Here is a 17,150-nt window from a genome sequence, read left to right on the forward strand (position 1 = left end):
CAAGAGTAAGTTATCAGGGACCTGGTGGAAAGCAGTGGCATCAAATGAACAGACTGCTGAGGCACCCTCCATTCAATATTGGAAACTTAGAGGGGCTTGGGATCTTTGGGAAAAACTGATCAAGGATTATCCTTAATTTGTGAGGGATGAGCACCAGACAATTGGAACACTGTTTTGCTCAATGTGAAGATGGTAGTGTCTGAAGTCCTGAGGTGTCTTTTCCAAAGAGGGAGTTGTGTTGGGGGCCTGAGGCACAGGACTGGAAAACTGAGTCATGTCTGTCCCTTTGCAAGCTCAGGTACACTGGTTACTCCCCTCAAAATGTAGGCTGTCCCCCCTGGAGAAAGGAGGAGAGGACATTGAAACCTGGACCAGTCATGTTGCTTTACTTTTCCTAATTGCCCTGAGATCTCAACATTCCCAGAGACAACTTTATGTCACCTTTTGAACCAGCTTAAAATGAACCCCAGGGACATAGTCTTCCTGGGGATAGACACCTGTGCCATCTGCATGGATGTCGGGAGGAAAAGGCTTTGATTTGGTGGAACTCGTTTACTTCATGCCACTAAGTGGGTGAGTAATTTTGGTAGTTTGCCTAGAATAGATTTATACAAGGATCATCTGAAAGATCAGAGAGATGGCTGTGGTTTCCTTTTCAGTGGAGTTCTATACGGAATTGTGAATTTCATTTTAACAACAAACCCTCTATGCAAAGTACTATCATAGGCATTTTGGTACATAACTTAATGAAATCTCATTTTCCCAACATCCATAGGAACTATTATCTTCATTTTACATATAAGGAAACTCTAGCTCAGAGCCATTAAATAACTTGCCTAAATCATGTGGTGGGTGAATGCTGGAATCAAGACTTGAGTACAGGCTTGAATGGTTCCAAAGTGCACTCTTAATAACTCTTCCCCCTAGGGTGGAGGCACCTAAGGGTGCAAGGTGCAAGTGTGATGCAAATGTAGCCAGGTGCTGGGGGATAGGGGGTAGGTCTCTTGTGGAGGCAGGAAGCTCTTGTTCCTGAACCGTTTCAGTAGTTTCCCTATAGAAACAGGGCAACCGTGGTTCCAGGGCCTTGCTGAGCACGTCTGAGTCTGTTGCTCATTAGGGTCTTGGAAACACTGGTCCTGTACTCAGGCAATTCTCCTAATCATAACAGTTAGTAATAAGAAGAAATGACTAGTCAAAACAAGGAGAGACCCCGCTGAGAGGGATTTCGGGAGCATCAAAGAACCCAGTGTTACACATTTCACCAAACACCAATGTTTGTAGAAAGTAATTCTTGTTTCTCCTTCTTCTATGGAGCTAATTGTATGGGAGAGAAGGGGGTGAGTTTCACTTTCTGGGAAAAGAGACAGCCCCTCTACCTGGCCTAAGCCAAATCCTGAGCATCTAGGTTTTCCCAGGGCTGCAAGAGCCCTTGGAGGATGGCTGAGGGCCCTGCACCCTGAGAGGCAATGTATTTCAGCAGGAATGACTGACAGCCATCTTGCGTCACTGTCTGTGCGAGGGAGGGATAGAAAGTGGAATCTTCTATTTGTGGACCAAAGTGAGGCCAGAGAGAGGGGAGCTTGGACATGACACCCCCTGCAGATTCCTTGGGGACACTTCAAGTCAAGGAGAGCTAGAGGTCATGTCTTCTTAAAGACCTGCCCATCAAGACCTCCTTCTTGGCCCTGAAATGTGGCCTCAGGGCTTTCAGAAGTGGTGAAAGATGCACTGGACTCACAAAGAAAATCAGGCTGAGTGCCAGCTTTGTGACTTTAGGCAGGTCACTCATGCTCTCTGAGCCTAATCTTTCATGGATTCTTGACTGATCAGTCCATCTGTGTTGCTGAGACCCTACAGTGTGCTAAGCCCCGTATGTAAGATTATGGTATGAAAAATTCCCTGGCGTCTACCCTGAGAAGCTCAAAGTCTGCAGCGGAGGTGGGCACCTGCACAGCTATCACACAAGCCACTGACTGACAAGACTGGTGGAGACGCATCCCCGGGCCTGGAGAGGGCCAGACACCATGCTGCGGGGACATGCAGGGTCCCTGCCTTCTTCCCACTTATGGGAGAATCAAACGGCAGAATACACGTTGAAGTCATAGTGTATCTTAGTATGCTCCACATGCATTAAAGACTATTCAGTATAGTTACCCAGGAATCCCTGCCCATCCGTCCACCTTCCAGCAGAGAAAGAGTGACCACGTGCACACCTGTACAGTGAATAAAAGACACTGTCCAGAACATTTGACCTGAAGGCCCTCTGAAGACATCTTCCTGTCTAGGGCTTTTGAGGCCCTAGGCAGACCTTCTCTATGAGATCTACCAGGCTTCTATACAGGGCTCCCACCCCAGACTGGGATTCTTTCTCTGCGGGATTCAGGTAGTCCCTCAGAGAAAGAATCCACATAGGTCATCCTGCTGAAAGATCCATACACTAGGTCACAACCTGCCAGGCAGGCTCTAAGGTGTTTGCTGCCACCAGAGGCAACACTATAAGCCAGTCATATTCTTCTTGCAGTCAAAGGACTTTGGGACACACTTCAGTCTTTGGTACAACAGGATAGACCATTCTTGGGCAGGGTCTCCCACAGGGCAACTTGTTTTGGAATATCATTCTTACTTGATGCAAACTCAAACCCTGAATCACCCCAAACAATTCATTTGATTTAGCATGTCCTGACTCAACCCAGAGCTTGGTAATTCCCCCCAGGCTGGTGCAAGTGTGGAGACTGAGATCAGGAAAGAAATCTAGAAAAAGGACACTGATGCTATGTGTCTTGAGGTACGGTTGGCAGCCACTGGGCCAAAGCCTGTCAAGGATGAGGGTCACACACTTGATGCAAGCCTTGCAGGTAAAGCATCTCAACTCCCCTGAACTCCTCTTGGCACACAGCCTACTCTGAACTCTCAGATATTAGGTACTAAAGAGAGAAGGGCAAGGATCTTCCAAGGTAGTTTTTAAAAGAAGATAACCATCTGGGCCAGACTGGAGAAGCCCCTATGGCATACGGGGGTGGTAGCTGGGATGAGGCCTCTAGGCTACTGCAGGATCAGCAGTCCTCTCTCTCCACCATCCGCAGAGAGAGTGTGGTGCCCATAAAGGACTCCTGCATCTCCACAGTTCTTCACAAATGACGAAATGCCCCTCACTGTGTGGCAGAATTTTTCCAGTTGTCATAATTCTCCGTCTTTTTTAGAGACTGTATAACAGAATGGCATCAAGACAACAGCTGGGAAGAGACTACAGGTTACATAGTCATGGATTATTCATTTAATTTTCCCTGGGAACACACAGAAGAGTCTCCCAGCACTGTTGTATGTGGTTCTAAAAGAGACTTGAACTGTCTCTTTCCAGGTGTACAGAAAAGGCCCAGAATCCAAAGATAACAATTCAAGGTTAAGGAAACAAAAAGAGAAATTGAAAAAGGTAGGTATACCTCCCAGAAAGGTTCGGGTCATCCAAAAGCAAGTCCTGATTCTAACACTTCATAGACACACTCATTCTTGGCATGGGAAGGAACCTTGGAGGTCAGAGTGTGTCCCTGGTGGTGAATGCCCTCTACAGTCCCTACCTGGTTGGCCAGCCTCTGTTTGATTCCTCCAGTGATGGGAAGCTCACTACTCCCACCACCAGGAAGTCATTGCTAACAATAATCATATCCTCTTTGAAAATACAATGAAAAAAGTTACCTATTCTCAATACCACAAAACCCATAAAATATGTAGAATTAAGTCTCACAAGACCTGTGTAACACTTGTATGGAGGCAACTATAAAACTTTACTTAAGGACACAAAAGAAGACTTGAACACATGCTCCTGGATGAAGAGATGCATATCATAAAGATGACAGTCATCTTCAAAATAATCCCTCTAGTCAATGCTATCCCAATCCCAATGTAAAAGGATTGATTAATGAGCTGTGCCAAGCTGATTTCAAAGCTCATCTTGAAGATAAAAATGTTTCAGAATTGCAAGACATTTTGACAATGAATAATGTGTACAGACTTGGTTTACCAGTTATTGAAACATACTATAAAGCTACTATCTTTAGAACAGCTTAGAACTGGTGCTAGGAAAGACTAAACAATCAATGGGAAGGAATAAAGATAAGTCTGTACAGTCACTTAGTAGGTAATAAAAGAGTTATCTCACTAACATTTTGGACAATTCAGATGGAGCTCACAGGATGTTATTTTTTAAATAAGTTTATTTATTTATTTTTGGCTGCGTTGGGTCTTCATTGCTGTGCACTGGCTTTCTCTAGTTGTGGTGAGCGGGGGCTACTCTTCATTGTGGTGTGCAGGCTTCTCATTGCAGTGGCTTCTCTTGTTGCGGAGCACGGGCCCTAGGCCCACAGGCTTCAGTAGTTGAGGCATGCAGGGTCAGTAGTTGTGGCTCATGGGCTCTAGAGCGCAGGCTCAGTAGTTGTGGTGCATGGGCTTAGTTGCTCCGCGGCACGTGGGATCATCCTTAACTAGGGCTCAAACCCATGTCCCCTGCATTGGCAGACAGATTCTTAACCACTGCACCACCAGGGAAGTCCCAGGATGTTATTTTTAATAAGAGAAATAAGAATACCAATATCACATCTTACACAAAAATAAATTTTAGATGGAGGAAGGAGCTAAAAATAAACTCTATATAAAGATTTAAAATAAAATATGAGAGTGTTTTTATACCTTAGAGTGGGGATGACATATACAAAACCCAGGCAAAATGTCAAGACACAAATCCTCAGAACCAGAAAGAAAAGGATGGCCAGGTATGAGCTCAAAAATTAAAAACCTTGATAACGCTAACAAATGCACTTATAAATAGAGTTAAAAATAAGTACAGGGCTGGGGGGCAAGATGTCATATATAATTAATAGGCATCTAGAAATCAATTTTTAAAAATAGAAAAAGGGCAAATGTTATAAACAGTCAATTCCCAGAAGACAAAATAAATTGGTCAATAAATATATGAAAAACACACACTAATTTATAATGAGGGAAATACCATCAAAATTATTAGGAGGTCAGTCAAATTGGCAAAAGCCAGAAGTCTTGATAACATCCAGCTGGGCCTGCCAGTGGGGAAACAAGATGTACACCACTGGTAGGTGTGTCACTTGGTCGAGTCTTCTGGGGAAGCACTTTGGTGGTATTGATTGGCTTTCTGAGTGTATGTGCCCAGTAACCCAGCAATTCTATTTCTAGGTAAATTTCCTCCACAAGTACAGGCTTATGTGCCCCCAAGGTATGTCTGAGCGTTTTCATGGCAGTATTGTTCGTATTAGTGAAACAGTGTGTTGGCCCAAATGCCCACCTATGGGGAACACAGCAGAGGTTGCTCTTCCTCCCCCTCCCCCCATCCCCCTGCTCCCCCCTCTGCCATCTCCCCTCCACCACCACACCAACTCTCCTCTCTTCCCCAGTCTCACTGAAGACACATTTCCCAGCCACTTCCACAGAGATCACATGACGAATCTTGACCAATGAAATGCAATCCTTCACTGTCTCAAGCAGGCATCTGCATTACTGTGCTGTCGGGCCAGCTCAGAGGCAACCGTACTCCTTCCTGAGGAACGCAGCCCAGCATTGTGGGTAGGGAGCCCTGAACCCGTCAGGTCCGGGCAGAAATCGGGCCCTGACACTCACGAATGTGTGAGCTAGGGTACTAGCCCTGCCAGGCCTCAGTTCTCTCATCTATAAATTAGGAATAACAGAGGTAGCTATCTTATATTCTGTGAGGTTAATTGAGAAACTCCATGTCAGGGGCTTAATCAGCACCAGCTATTATGTTAGGCTTACTGTTAGGTGCTTATGTTCCTGATCCAGTCGGTTGTGGCCCGTGTCGGGGAACACCAGGCACACAGCGCTTGGGGTCCACTCAGAAGAGGCCTCTGCCCTAGGCCGTGGTGGTGCACAGCCTTCCCCATGCAGGGGGTGTAGGTACGGGCATGGCTAACCTCATCAGAGCTGCCTACAGCCCTGGAAGGACCAGGAAGCCCTAGTCCTTCCACAGTTGACAGGCACTAGCACAAAGCTTGCCCTTTGCTCACAGGGAGAGTGAATTCTCACTTCATAAGCAAGTTCCCCTGTGCTGGGCAGCAAACAGCATCCTCTCTGGAGTAACAGAGTTGCTCTCTATCTCTGCTCACTGAGCACTGGCAGGGCTTGGTGGTGACCATGGTTTTCCATGGCCCACCTGCCCCCCCCAGCCCCCAATCACCCACCAACAGAGACAACCTGCACCAAGCCACATCTCACTGTACAGCTGTCATGCTGGCCTCACTCCACGCTGCAATGTGGAGCTTCCTTTATTGCCATTTCCAAGATGAACAGAGCTCGTGAGATGAGCCCCAGAGGGGCTGCTCAAAAGGCCACCTTGGGCATCTCTTTGCAAGTCTAAGCCCACAGTCACGAGAGGTGGGGGGAAAGACACACACCAAGACTACCATTACCCCAACCTTCTCTCTAGAATGGGGAGGGAGGACAGAGCGACCTCTGTGTCCAAGTGGCTTCTGGCCCTCTACCCATCAACCCCTGAGACAAGCCCCCCTTCTTAATGTGGTTTCAGAGTCAGAGCACCTTGACTGAGTGGGGCAGAGGTGGTCTCTGGCACAAGCTGGAGGGAATCCTGGTCCTTCCACAGTTGACTTCAGACTGCAGCCTGCTCTCTCTCTCTCTCTCTCTGCAAAGTCATCCGTGATCATTTACCCATTGGGGAGTCCAGACTTTAAGCCCACAGCCAACCCCCTGTCATAACAGTTCTCAGTTGTCTGGCTCCAACTGGACACTTTACAGCCAATTGTGTGGAAAGTTTCTCAGAAGACCAACACAGAGTTTCAAAATAAATTACTATAAAATGCAATTGTCCTGGTCCGATGCCACACATAATTCAGACAGCATGGACATGCCCACACTGACTATAAGACTCATGTCGTTCCACTTCACCCAACTTCCCGCACAATTCAGAAGGCATCACCAGTACCTCTTTGTACACTTCCAGTTGGGAGTAGATCACTAATCACTCAGGGGGCTTCACTCTCTTGGACAGTGTTCAGAATCTACCCTTAGACTAAGTTGAAAGTGGCTTCCTTCTAAATCTCTGATGAGAGTCAAAGATACCTGGGGCTCTTGGTCTTGGTCACACCCAGGTGAAGCCATCAGGGACATCTGTGGGGCTCTGGCTCTAACTGCCTTGTTACATTCACATGTTTTAGCCAACTGGGGCATACAGAAGATCACGGTCCTGGTCTGGGAAAGGGTTGGCTAGTGCCAGGTTTCCAATATGGCAGCTGGAGGTCCAGAGAATGAAAACAGGGGTGGAGCCAGTGATCCCACCCAGTGTAATGTAGTTTGAGGGTAGGTTCTGAACCCAGCCCCTGGAAAGGGTCAATGATCAGTAACAGAGGGGTGCATATCGGTTCCAGGACTGATTGCCAGTGGTGACTCTGAAAGGTGATTGCAAAGAAGAAACTGGCTGGAGGTCTAGGAGGGAGTCCCAGACCTGACCCCTCCCTCACCATGGGACTTGGGCTTGGCCTCTGGTGTCAGAACTGGATCAGGATCTGATTCTGGGTTACATGGATGGAAGAAGGCAGACTAGGGGAACCAGGACCCTAGTCACAGCTGGGGACCACCTATGAGGAGCTGGGGACCAAGGTGGTCTGCACGGGTAACACATGGATTTGTGATCACATCGTGATGGGGTGGAGATAGGGGTGATGGTATAAGATTCCAGCCAACCTAGGATGACTCTCCAGAAGCAACTGCCCTAAAATGCCCATTTCCCCCACACTTTTTTTTCTGTTCTTATTTTGGATAGTGCAATTCAGATATGACTCAAACCTTATTCAGAACGACCAAAACAAAGACAATTTTTTGAGCCCTCACCATACGTCTGACACTGAGTTAGGTATATACATCATCACAACTTGGCACAATAATAAACAGTATCTTCATTTTATGGAAAAGAACAGAGGTTCAGAGAGGTTAAGTAACCATGGCAAAGGAGGGGTAGAGCCAAGAGTGAAGTCTGGTCTACCTGATCCCAAGAGCAGGGCTCTTACCACCTGGCTGTGTTGGGCACCTACCATGTAAGGCCACAGAGGGGATAAAAAATCAGATCAGCACGTCAACAGCTTCCAGTCCAGTGGACAGAGAAAGCCCTACACCTGAATAGATCTGAATAGAATATTCAGAGCGTGCATCTCCTTTCCTGGGGATGAGGTAAGATGCTGGCAGAAGACAGAGGATGTACAGCCATGTGCCTCCGACTGTCTCCTCCTTTGGGGAGGAGAATTGGAGCAGAGAAGATTTAAGGACCCTGAGCTACAGCTGCCATCAAATTCCAGCATCCCTCTGAGACCAGCCCCACCTGGGATCAGAGCCTGCAAATTAGACATCAGAGCCATTGCCTGAAGGCCAGCAAGGAACATTCAGGACAACAGAGGGTCCTAGAGCCATGGGGTAGACAGTTTTGTTCTGATTTTCAAAATAGAGAAGAAAGTAGATTAAATAAATAAATTTTACCTCAATCCCCTCCTACTTCTGAAACTTCATAGTTAAATCAGTGCATGGTGAGCCTCAAGGAAACAATGACAAAAACCAGCATGGGTCTCTAAATATGTCAGGCCAAATGATACTGCTTCTTTTAAAAGTTTATGAACCTTTAGAGAAAAAGAATATAAAGAGTATACCTAGGTTTTAAGAATGGTAACTGAATAAATACACAGATACTTGTGTACCGAAGGAAGAAATGTTAGCAAAATGATAATTCCAGTGCTTGGATTTTAGCTGCTTTGAAAATAGCACAAAAGTAGGGTAAGCAACTCCAATAATAGTAGTAAAATAAAATATCTTACTTTCATTGAATGCTTCCTGTTTGAACAATGCCAAACACTGTTCTAAATAGCATTACTCCATTTATACCCTTGATGACACAGTGAGGCAGACACTAATACTATACTCACGTTTTGAATGAGATAGTGGAGACACAGAGACCTGTCACTTGCCCCACATCACACAGCTGGCAAATGTCAGAGCAGTGTTTGAACCCAGACACCAGAGCGCACACTCCTAACAATCATGCTAATACTTGTCCATTGAAATCAGTTTTCAAAATGGTGTCTAATTGAAAGAGCATGCTGTCCAAATCCACAAGGCAAAATGTCTCAAGTTACATGTGTAAGTGAAGAAAAGGGGAGACCCAAATGGGCAGCATTTCCTAAAGGGACAAACAAAAACTTTGAATGTTCAGTGGTCAAAAAGTATGGTCGGAGCCCACGATGCGAGAGGCTGCAACCAAAGTGAACAATCACCAGTATCCCAGTCACAGGAGAAAATCCACCAAGTTTCCACTGGACCCTGCTCAGGAGAGAGGGTCATATGTTTCATTCTGGCTGCCATGTTCTAAGAGTTGTATTGATAAATGTGAGATTCAGAAAAGGCTGCCAGGACACTGGGGTTCAGGAAATCATACATGTTGGGGAGTAGATAATATAACCAATGCTTTGCCTACAGTAGGTGATGAAGGAAGGGTAAGGAAATTGTTTGTAAGCACTGAACCACTGGTTCCACCTGCAGGACTTTGGTCCTCAATGGTGGACCAGTGGTGAGGAGGGGAGGAAGGCAGTGCCTGATCCAAGGTCCAGGAGATCTCTCTTACAGTGATGGGTGATGGCTGCGTAACAGTGGAGTGGAGCTGCCCTGCAAAATATATCAGCTGTCCGTCATCACAAATATTCAGAAAACTAAAAATGGAATGACTACCTCTCAGGGATGTTGGAGAGACAAGGCTGACACTCGGGAGGAGTTTGGGTGGCAGGTCCTAGCAGGCTGCTCAGAGTGTTAATAATCTGTGACTCCAAATGCCCATGAGATGAAATGCTCTTAAGAGGAAAAGCTGAAGCAGAAACAGCAGAGCCTGTGCCCGGCTATTAGCTTAAAACTTAGAGCTATAGGATGCCTCCTAAGGGTTATACCCACTTGGGTCCAACAACTGTGAAAAGAAATTGTAGATGATAGAAGCGTGAAAGCCCATGTACACAGGTAACGCTGACCCTTCTTGAAACAGCACTGACAGTTATAAATAGCTTTCATATTGCTGTCACACTCCCTCAGTTCTGCATCTAGATGTATACACTATCCAAATCCAGGCACTCCGAGAAACAGCTTACCCTATGACTCTTGTTTATCTGTGACCCCTGTTGGAATTTCATCTCAAGGAACACACAGATTACCCCCCCCCCTCAAAAACACAAATGATATATTTTTATATGCAGTGTGGATCACAAACCAGGGTAAAATCAAGCAGCACCTTTGCCTATAGAAAGGGGCACATGGTGGATATTTTACTAAAGCCCTGATCAGCAATGAATGAGTGAAACTAACCTTGACTAAAGCAGCCCCCTTTTAATAGGTTGCAACTCCTAGATGAGATAAGTGCTTTTGAAAAGGCTGGGTTTTGAAAAGTATTTAAAATCATCCCCAAAGTGAAGGCATGTAGACTAGCGAGCAAACAGTCCTCAATTTATAACACTGGATTCCTGTGCCCTGTGGAGTGTTTGTCGCCTTGGGGGACCTTCCTGCCCTTCTGGACTGAAGGGCCCTTCCCTGAAGCACTGGACCCCAGAGGTTACCTCTCGACCTGTTTCCTGCTAGGTGGCATGGAGGACCACCTGAGGGGTGAGGCCCATCACCCATCACCCTGGCCACCTGGTCCTCCATCTGAGCTCAGGGGAATGGTCCCCACCAGTCACTTTACTTCTGCTTTAGTTTCCCCCTCAGCTTTCCCTGAGCCCACTCCAGCCATGTCGTGCTCTCTGGTCTCCACTCTCTCTCCCCCACCACTGCTCCCGCCACCCAAGACTGAGAATGAAATGGAAACTGGGCCAGAGCAGGTGGGGGTGGTTCTGAGAACTAGTGAGAGCCTCCCCGAAACACTCAAACACAGACACACACTCACATCACACCATGCCCCTCTTCTCTTCTTCCTCAGGCATGAATTCGTAGCACCCCCCCTCCTCTGTGTGTGTCTCTCCAGCCTGCTACACAAGACATTGATGGGGAGGGGAAGGCCTGTGGTCCCAGTCTGCAGGAATTCACTCAATGGCCTTTATCCCCAGGAGTCATAAGGCAAAGGACAGAGAAACATGACCTAATTCTAAAACAATGTTCTCAAACTTCAGCGAGCTTCAGAATCATCTGGAGGTCTTGTTAAAACTCAGATCTCTGCCTCCTCCCCTCCCCACTTCCCATCCCCAGAGTACCTCATCCAGGAGGTCTAGGGAGGGGCTGAGAATTTGTATTCCTAGCAAGTTCCCTGGTGACACTGAGGCTGTTCGTCCAAGCACTGCATCTAAAAATCACTGCTACAAAGGAAACCATCACTGGCCAACTTGCCAAGCATAAGCCATCAGGACCCAGGACTGGCGGGAGGAGGTTATGCTCTGGTGTCCTTACAGATGTTTCACAACACCACGAAGGCCATGAGATCTGGCTGCAGAGGACTCCCTTCTTTCTCTGTCATCCCAAGGTTCTGTCCATCTTCTGGGCCCCGTTACCCTCTTCTCCATTCCACCCAGCCTGCCTGCAAAGACCAGGGTCTGGGCAGTGCCACACTCCTGGGCAGTCCATCCAAGGTGTATGGTCCCTGCATCATAAGGACCACCCTGCTGCCCTGGGACAGTCGGGATGAAACAGAGAAACAGCTGCCAGCCCCTTAAAGGATGAAACATGAGCTTAAGAGAGAGAAACGGGAGTAGGCAGAGATGGGGAAGGGAAGCTTGGATCCTTATCCTTCTCTGTGGGAGGTACAGATGCAAGAGTGAGAGTAACAGCAAATCTCTATCCCTGCCATGACCATCTACACCATGCTCCTAAGAGCTACCAAACTGTAGCTCTAACTGTGTATGAGGTCGTGGCATCGGAAGCAGACAGACCTGAGCTTCCATCCTGGGGCTTGCCTGACATCCTGTCATTTAATTCCCACAACCTCCTAATTTGAGTTCCGTCATGCCCAATTCAGCCGATGAGAAGCCCCTGCTCACAGAGGCCGTCCCATGCCCCAGGTCACACACCTTCGGGATCCACACCCAAAGCGCCTGTCTGGCTGCTTAGCTTCCCAGCCACCTCTCTGAGTCAGGAGGGAGGTCAGGGGTGGTCTCTGGGGGACCCTGGAGGGCTGGCCGCCAATGTGCCCCTCATGGGAGGGGATGGCAGGCGGGGCCAGGGGACAAGACAATGATCTCTGGAGCCCCTTTTCACTCCACCTCTATAATCAGAACTGCAGAGGGAAACCCATTGTATTTGAAGAAGAAATAAAGAAACAAGACAAGCACTAGCTTGTCTCTGTGATCCATCAAAGTTTCTCCCATGTGGGTGCAGAAAAATGGGTTTCTGTGGTCGGAAATGTAACAAGGTAATTATTTTTACACCAGTCCTTTTGCATAGTTTTTCACAGTCAGCAATTTTATAAGGCATAATTATCTATTTTCACCTGCTTCATAAATTCCTCCTTTCCATTTCTTCCCCCCGTAAATAGAAATTACTTAAAACTGAAGACATGCATTTCAGTGCTTGGTTTCACATTGTCACGCACTTCCTCATACGTTCCTGGCTGCCACCTCTCTCCTGATGTCCCGCCCGTCACACTTCCAGGGCCGTCAGACCCTCCTGTGAAAGAAGCTAACCCTGAGGAGTCACTGAGCCCCTGCTCCCTGAGAGCTGAGAGCCCATCTCCTCAGTGGCCACTCCTGCCCAGCTTCTCAGCGTATCTCAGTCCTGGAGGAGAGGCCTCAGCGGCATCTGGAGTTCTCTGGTGCTCTATCTGCACCTCCCCCCTCCTACGGCCCATCCGCTCCCAGTGGCTGTCACCTTCTGGCTGGTTTTCATCAGAATCTCCAGACTAAGGTGAATAGTGACTGTGATCTGAGCCACACGATGGATTCTGCTGTGACACATGGGGCTGGCGTCAAACCTGTACTCCCCCTAAGGACGTCACTTTTATTTTTAGATCTCCTATCATGCTGGAAGCTTCCATATCTGCTGCAATCTTCACACTTTCCAGGGATATAACCAAAGCAAGTTCTAACACTGATTGAGAGTTTACTATGAACCAGGCACTGCGCCAAAGACTCCATAATATGATTTTGCTTAATCCTCGTAACAACCCAGAAAGGCATACATTATTATGAGGTCATGAGAAGAAAATGACAGAATGTAAAAAAGTTAAGACATTAGCTCAAGGTCACAGAGATGGTAAGAGACAGAGTCAGGATTCAAACTTTTGTCTGTGAAGTGCCAAGGCTACCTTCCCAGTGCTACGTGCAAATCGATGATTCAATACGCTTTCCTAGGACCCACTCAAGGTTGGGGCGGTTTGGGGTGCCAGGACTCCCCAGGGGGCCTCAGGGCCTCTGCGCAGTGGCCCAGGGAGACAGCAGGAGGAGGAAAGCTGAAACTTCCTCAGCTGAAGCTCAGAAAACCTGAAGTTCAGGGTCTCAGCTCCCCAGCCTACAACCTCTGCAACCCCTCTGGTGGGTGGGGCTGCACCTTCCCCTTGACGTCTCCCCCTGCCCCCTGCTATAGGTGGCCCTTTGGTAACTCCTCATTAAAGCTGGTACCCACTGTCCACTCTGTGTAGCCTGGCTTCTTTCAGAGGCTTTTGCTAGCAGGGAGGGGTGAAGTCACCTGTGACCTGCCTCCAGCCATCCCCCAAGCTCCCACCTCATGCCATCCATGGCTTAGGTCGTCCCTCTGTCTCTGAGGGCAGCCCTGACATGCTGCAGTGTGCACCCTAAACCCTGACATCAGCCTTCCCGGTCCTCCCTTCCCTCCCTCCAGAGCCTGTCAGGGACAAGGCCTCCTCCTGAACGTGAGCACATGGGGCTATGGCTGTACCAGGAGGCAGTCGGCCAGATACTGATGCAACAGATCCAGGATGCCAGGCCTGGCAGAGGTGCAAGGAGGATGAGGAAGAAGGAAGAAGGGAACTGAGTGCCCAAGACCAGCAGAAATACATCATCACAGACTCATTCGCCGAGCTCCCTAAGGCCCCTCGTCTCACTTCACTTGAAGCCCACACCAGCCCTTTTGACACCTTAGCCTTGGGGTGCGCTCAAATCCCTGTTGAATCTATGAATATTGTCAAGGACAAGGCTGGACACACAGGGATGCCAGAGCCTCTCAGAGGTCAAGGAGATGACAGGCTCTCCCAGGAGATTAAAAAGAAAATGAAGAAATGTCCACACAGGGCTACAAAAGTTGTCATGCATTCTAAATGTTTAGATTAATTTAGGATAAATTAACACTTAGAACACAATAAAAAAATACAATGAATATATATGTGCTCATTTCATGAGATTAACATGATTCATTAAAAACATTAATTTTTAGCACACTATAGATATTTTTAGCCTTGTAAAAGAGCACATTTTAAATCGTAAGATTCTTTGTAACTTTTTCAATATTGTCAGTGAATGACTCTTGATACAACCTCATTTAAAGACGGTGGCAACAGGCCACACCTGAAGCCTAGGCTCTTGGAAGCTTCTGACACTGTGTCCCCTTTCCCTGACACCCACGGGACCTAAACAGTGTAGATGCCCGCTGTCCTGTACATTTTAGAACAGACCTCTCCTTTGCCTGGGTCCTCCCAGCGCCCTACCGGGCCATCACCATCTCCTGCTTGGATGGACAGAGGGATGCACTTGCAAAGTGAGCAAGCACCTGGGCCCTTTCTGCCCCCCACCACCCTCTGTCAGATGGCTGGGCCCATGCTGGCCACCTTGCCCCACCTGCAGAACCAGCTGGGCCCCCAGGCCATGGTGCAGGGCTGTGCCTGACCTCCACAGCTCCAGATATGCTCCTTGTGTCTGAAAAATTATTTACTGTGGTGATGTGTGATGCCTTTTTAAGATAACAGATGGCATCTCCAATTAGAATGCTTTAAAAAGGAAAGCCTAATGAGATTATAAAAGCCAACAAATTGACTTTTTCATACAGTACTTCCCTGGCACACAATAAATCAAATATATAATGAGGCTCAATAAAATAATAGGTTTATTTACACTTGTTTTGCCTAGCGTTGTGCTGCCACCCAGCCTGGCCTCTGTGTCCTCTCACCCAGTGCTGGCCCCTGCTGGCCAGGGCAGGGAGCCAGACGATGTGTCCCTGAGCAGCTCTTGGCCTGACCTTCACAGGCAAGTGTGGCTCTGATTTGGTGATTTCTGGTCTGACCCTAGTGCTCTCCTTCGGGGGTAAAAGAACACAGGGCTGTGTACAGGGTGTGGCGATGCCCCAGGCCATGTCCAGCATTCACCCCCACTCTGGGTAAGATGCGGAGATTTTGGTGGGACATAGTGGGTGGGAAGGTGTGCCTAACTCAGAGTTGGCTGGACCAGGACAGGAGAGAAAAGCCTGGGAGGTCTGATTTTAATGAGCTGGACTCAGAATATGGGTAAGCAGAGCAGAGTGAGGGTCTGCAATGTGCAGAGTGAAGGCTCTGGGATGCTCCTGTTTATACCAGGAAGCAGTCCTGTTGGTTCAAGCACATCAGGTCAGGTGGTGGAAGGTAGATGGGAGATGTCAGGTGAGAGGTAGATGGGAGAGGTGTTATATAGCAAGGAGCTCCACATCAGTATTCTGAGCCTCTGGTTATTGGTCTACCTTCTCTCTAGGTGACCTTGTCCAGGGGCTGCATGGGTTTACAGGGTGTGTCTGCTGAACTTCCCTAGGTGGGAAGCTGGGGACCCACACTTTTATTTGCATGAATTTATCTGCAGAAGGAGCCTGGCCAATCAGAGAGGATCCATGAGCAGAGTGGAGGGGAATGTTTCCAGAAGGGAAGCTGTGAGGGCTGGGCTTTGGCAATCATGGAGACTGGTCCTTGGTCTGGACATCCAGGCAGCAGAGATTCAGCATCCTTAAGTGGCTTCTAAAGAAGTACATTAAGCAATGCTTCTCAAGCCTACAGAGACACACAGGGGAACCTCAGAAATCAGTAGATGGGATAACACAACAGAAAGACAGGGACTCTGGTCAGCAGAAATGGAATCATTTTTGTTCATACCAACCCAGGGAGGTCTGGGGAAAAAATCAGTTTATAAGAGGATGAGCTTTTCCTCAGTTCAAAACTATAAACATTGATTGACCTTAGGACCTTGATCTAGAAGACATTTTCATTCTTCTTTTTTATCCAGCAAAGGTTATATATACTTCAAGGCCAGAATTAAGAAATTATTCTACTTGGAGCTCAGTCATTTTTTTTCTGTTCATCAAACTGCAAATATGCATGAAATGCTCTGTCTGTGCCTTTCTATGCCGGGGGTGGGCGGAAGGAGTTTGGTCAGAGGAGGTGAAGGGCAGGTCCTTGCTCAGAGGGATCCAGGCAACAGCATCCAACTCAGAAGAAAGTTCTAGCATAATTAGAGGTTAACCTGGAGCACTGACTTCTGAATGCAACAGGAATACTGAGAAGAAAAAGCATCCCTATTTCAGGGCTGCTACACTTAGGAGAGGAGGAGTAAGTTCTTGAAAGTGCTGTGCAGGGAGAGTAGTGCTTCCTGACCCCCATGATTATGGATCATAAGGGAGAAGACTGTGAGGAAATTCTCCCCTCCTCCATCCCTCCCCAGGGAGTGGAGTTGCCGCCTCCACTTCTGGCAGGATGACTGCCCTTCAGTCTACAGCAGAGAGTGGGAGAGTGGTGGAGCTGACGCTCTGGACCCAGCCCCTAGAATTTCTGCCTCAGAGATGCACACTGGCCAGGACTCTGGTCTTGTCATTTGGCAGAGGCATGGATACACCCCACTAGGCACTGGACGGGACACAGGGAGATGAATATATGGAGCTGGCACACGAGGACCTTCACTGGGTAGCCAAGAAGGCAAGTGCAGAATACTTGGGCAATTAATGAAATCAGGAGAGTTTTGAGGGAGCCTGGTCACAGAGGTACAGGAAGCCCAGTGAAAAGAGAGGATATTCTCATCTGTCAAGACCAAGGGGGCTTCTTGGAGGAGGTGACTGGAAGAGTTACTAGGAATTGTTGCAACATCCTGGTGCGTCTTGATTTTGCACTCAAAGAACTCTCCAGTTGACATTTTTTAACCATCTGGTGGGCAGAAGTTGTCTTCCTTGGGTAGGAGGAAGGCTCTCCA

General features: G+C 47.8%; 1 protein-coding gene across 3 annotated transcripts in view; it reads right to left on the reverse strand.

The window, feature by feature from the left end:
* EPHB1 (EPH receptor B1) overlaps positions 1–17,150 on the reverse strand; it is a 428,732-nt gene that overhangs the window by 122,989 nt on the left and 288,593 nt on the right. The window lies entirely within an intron of this gene.

This window comes from Balaenoptera borealis (assembly GCF_965194805.1).
Source record: "Balaenoptera borealis genome assembly, chromosome: 5".
NCBI lineage: Eukaryota > Metazoa > Chordata > Mammalia > Artiodactyla > Balaenopteridae > Balaenoptera > Balaenoptera borealis.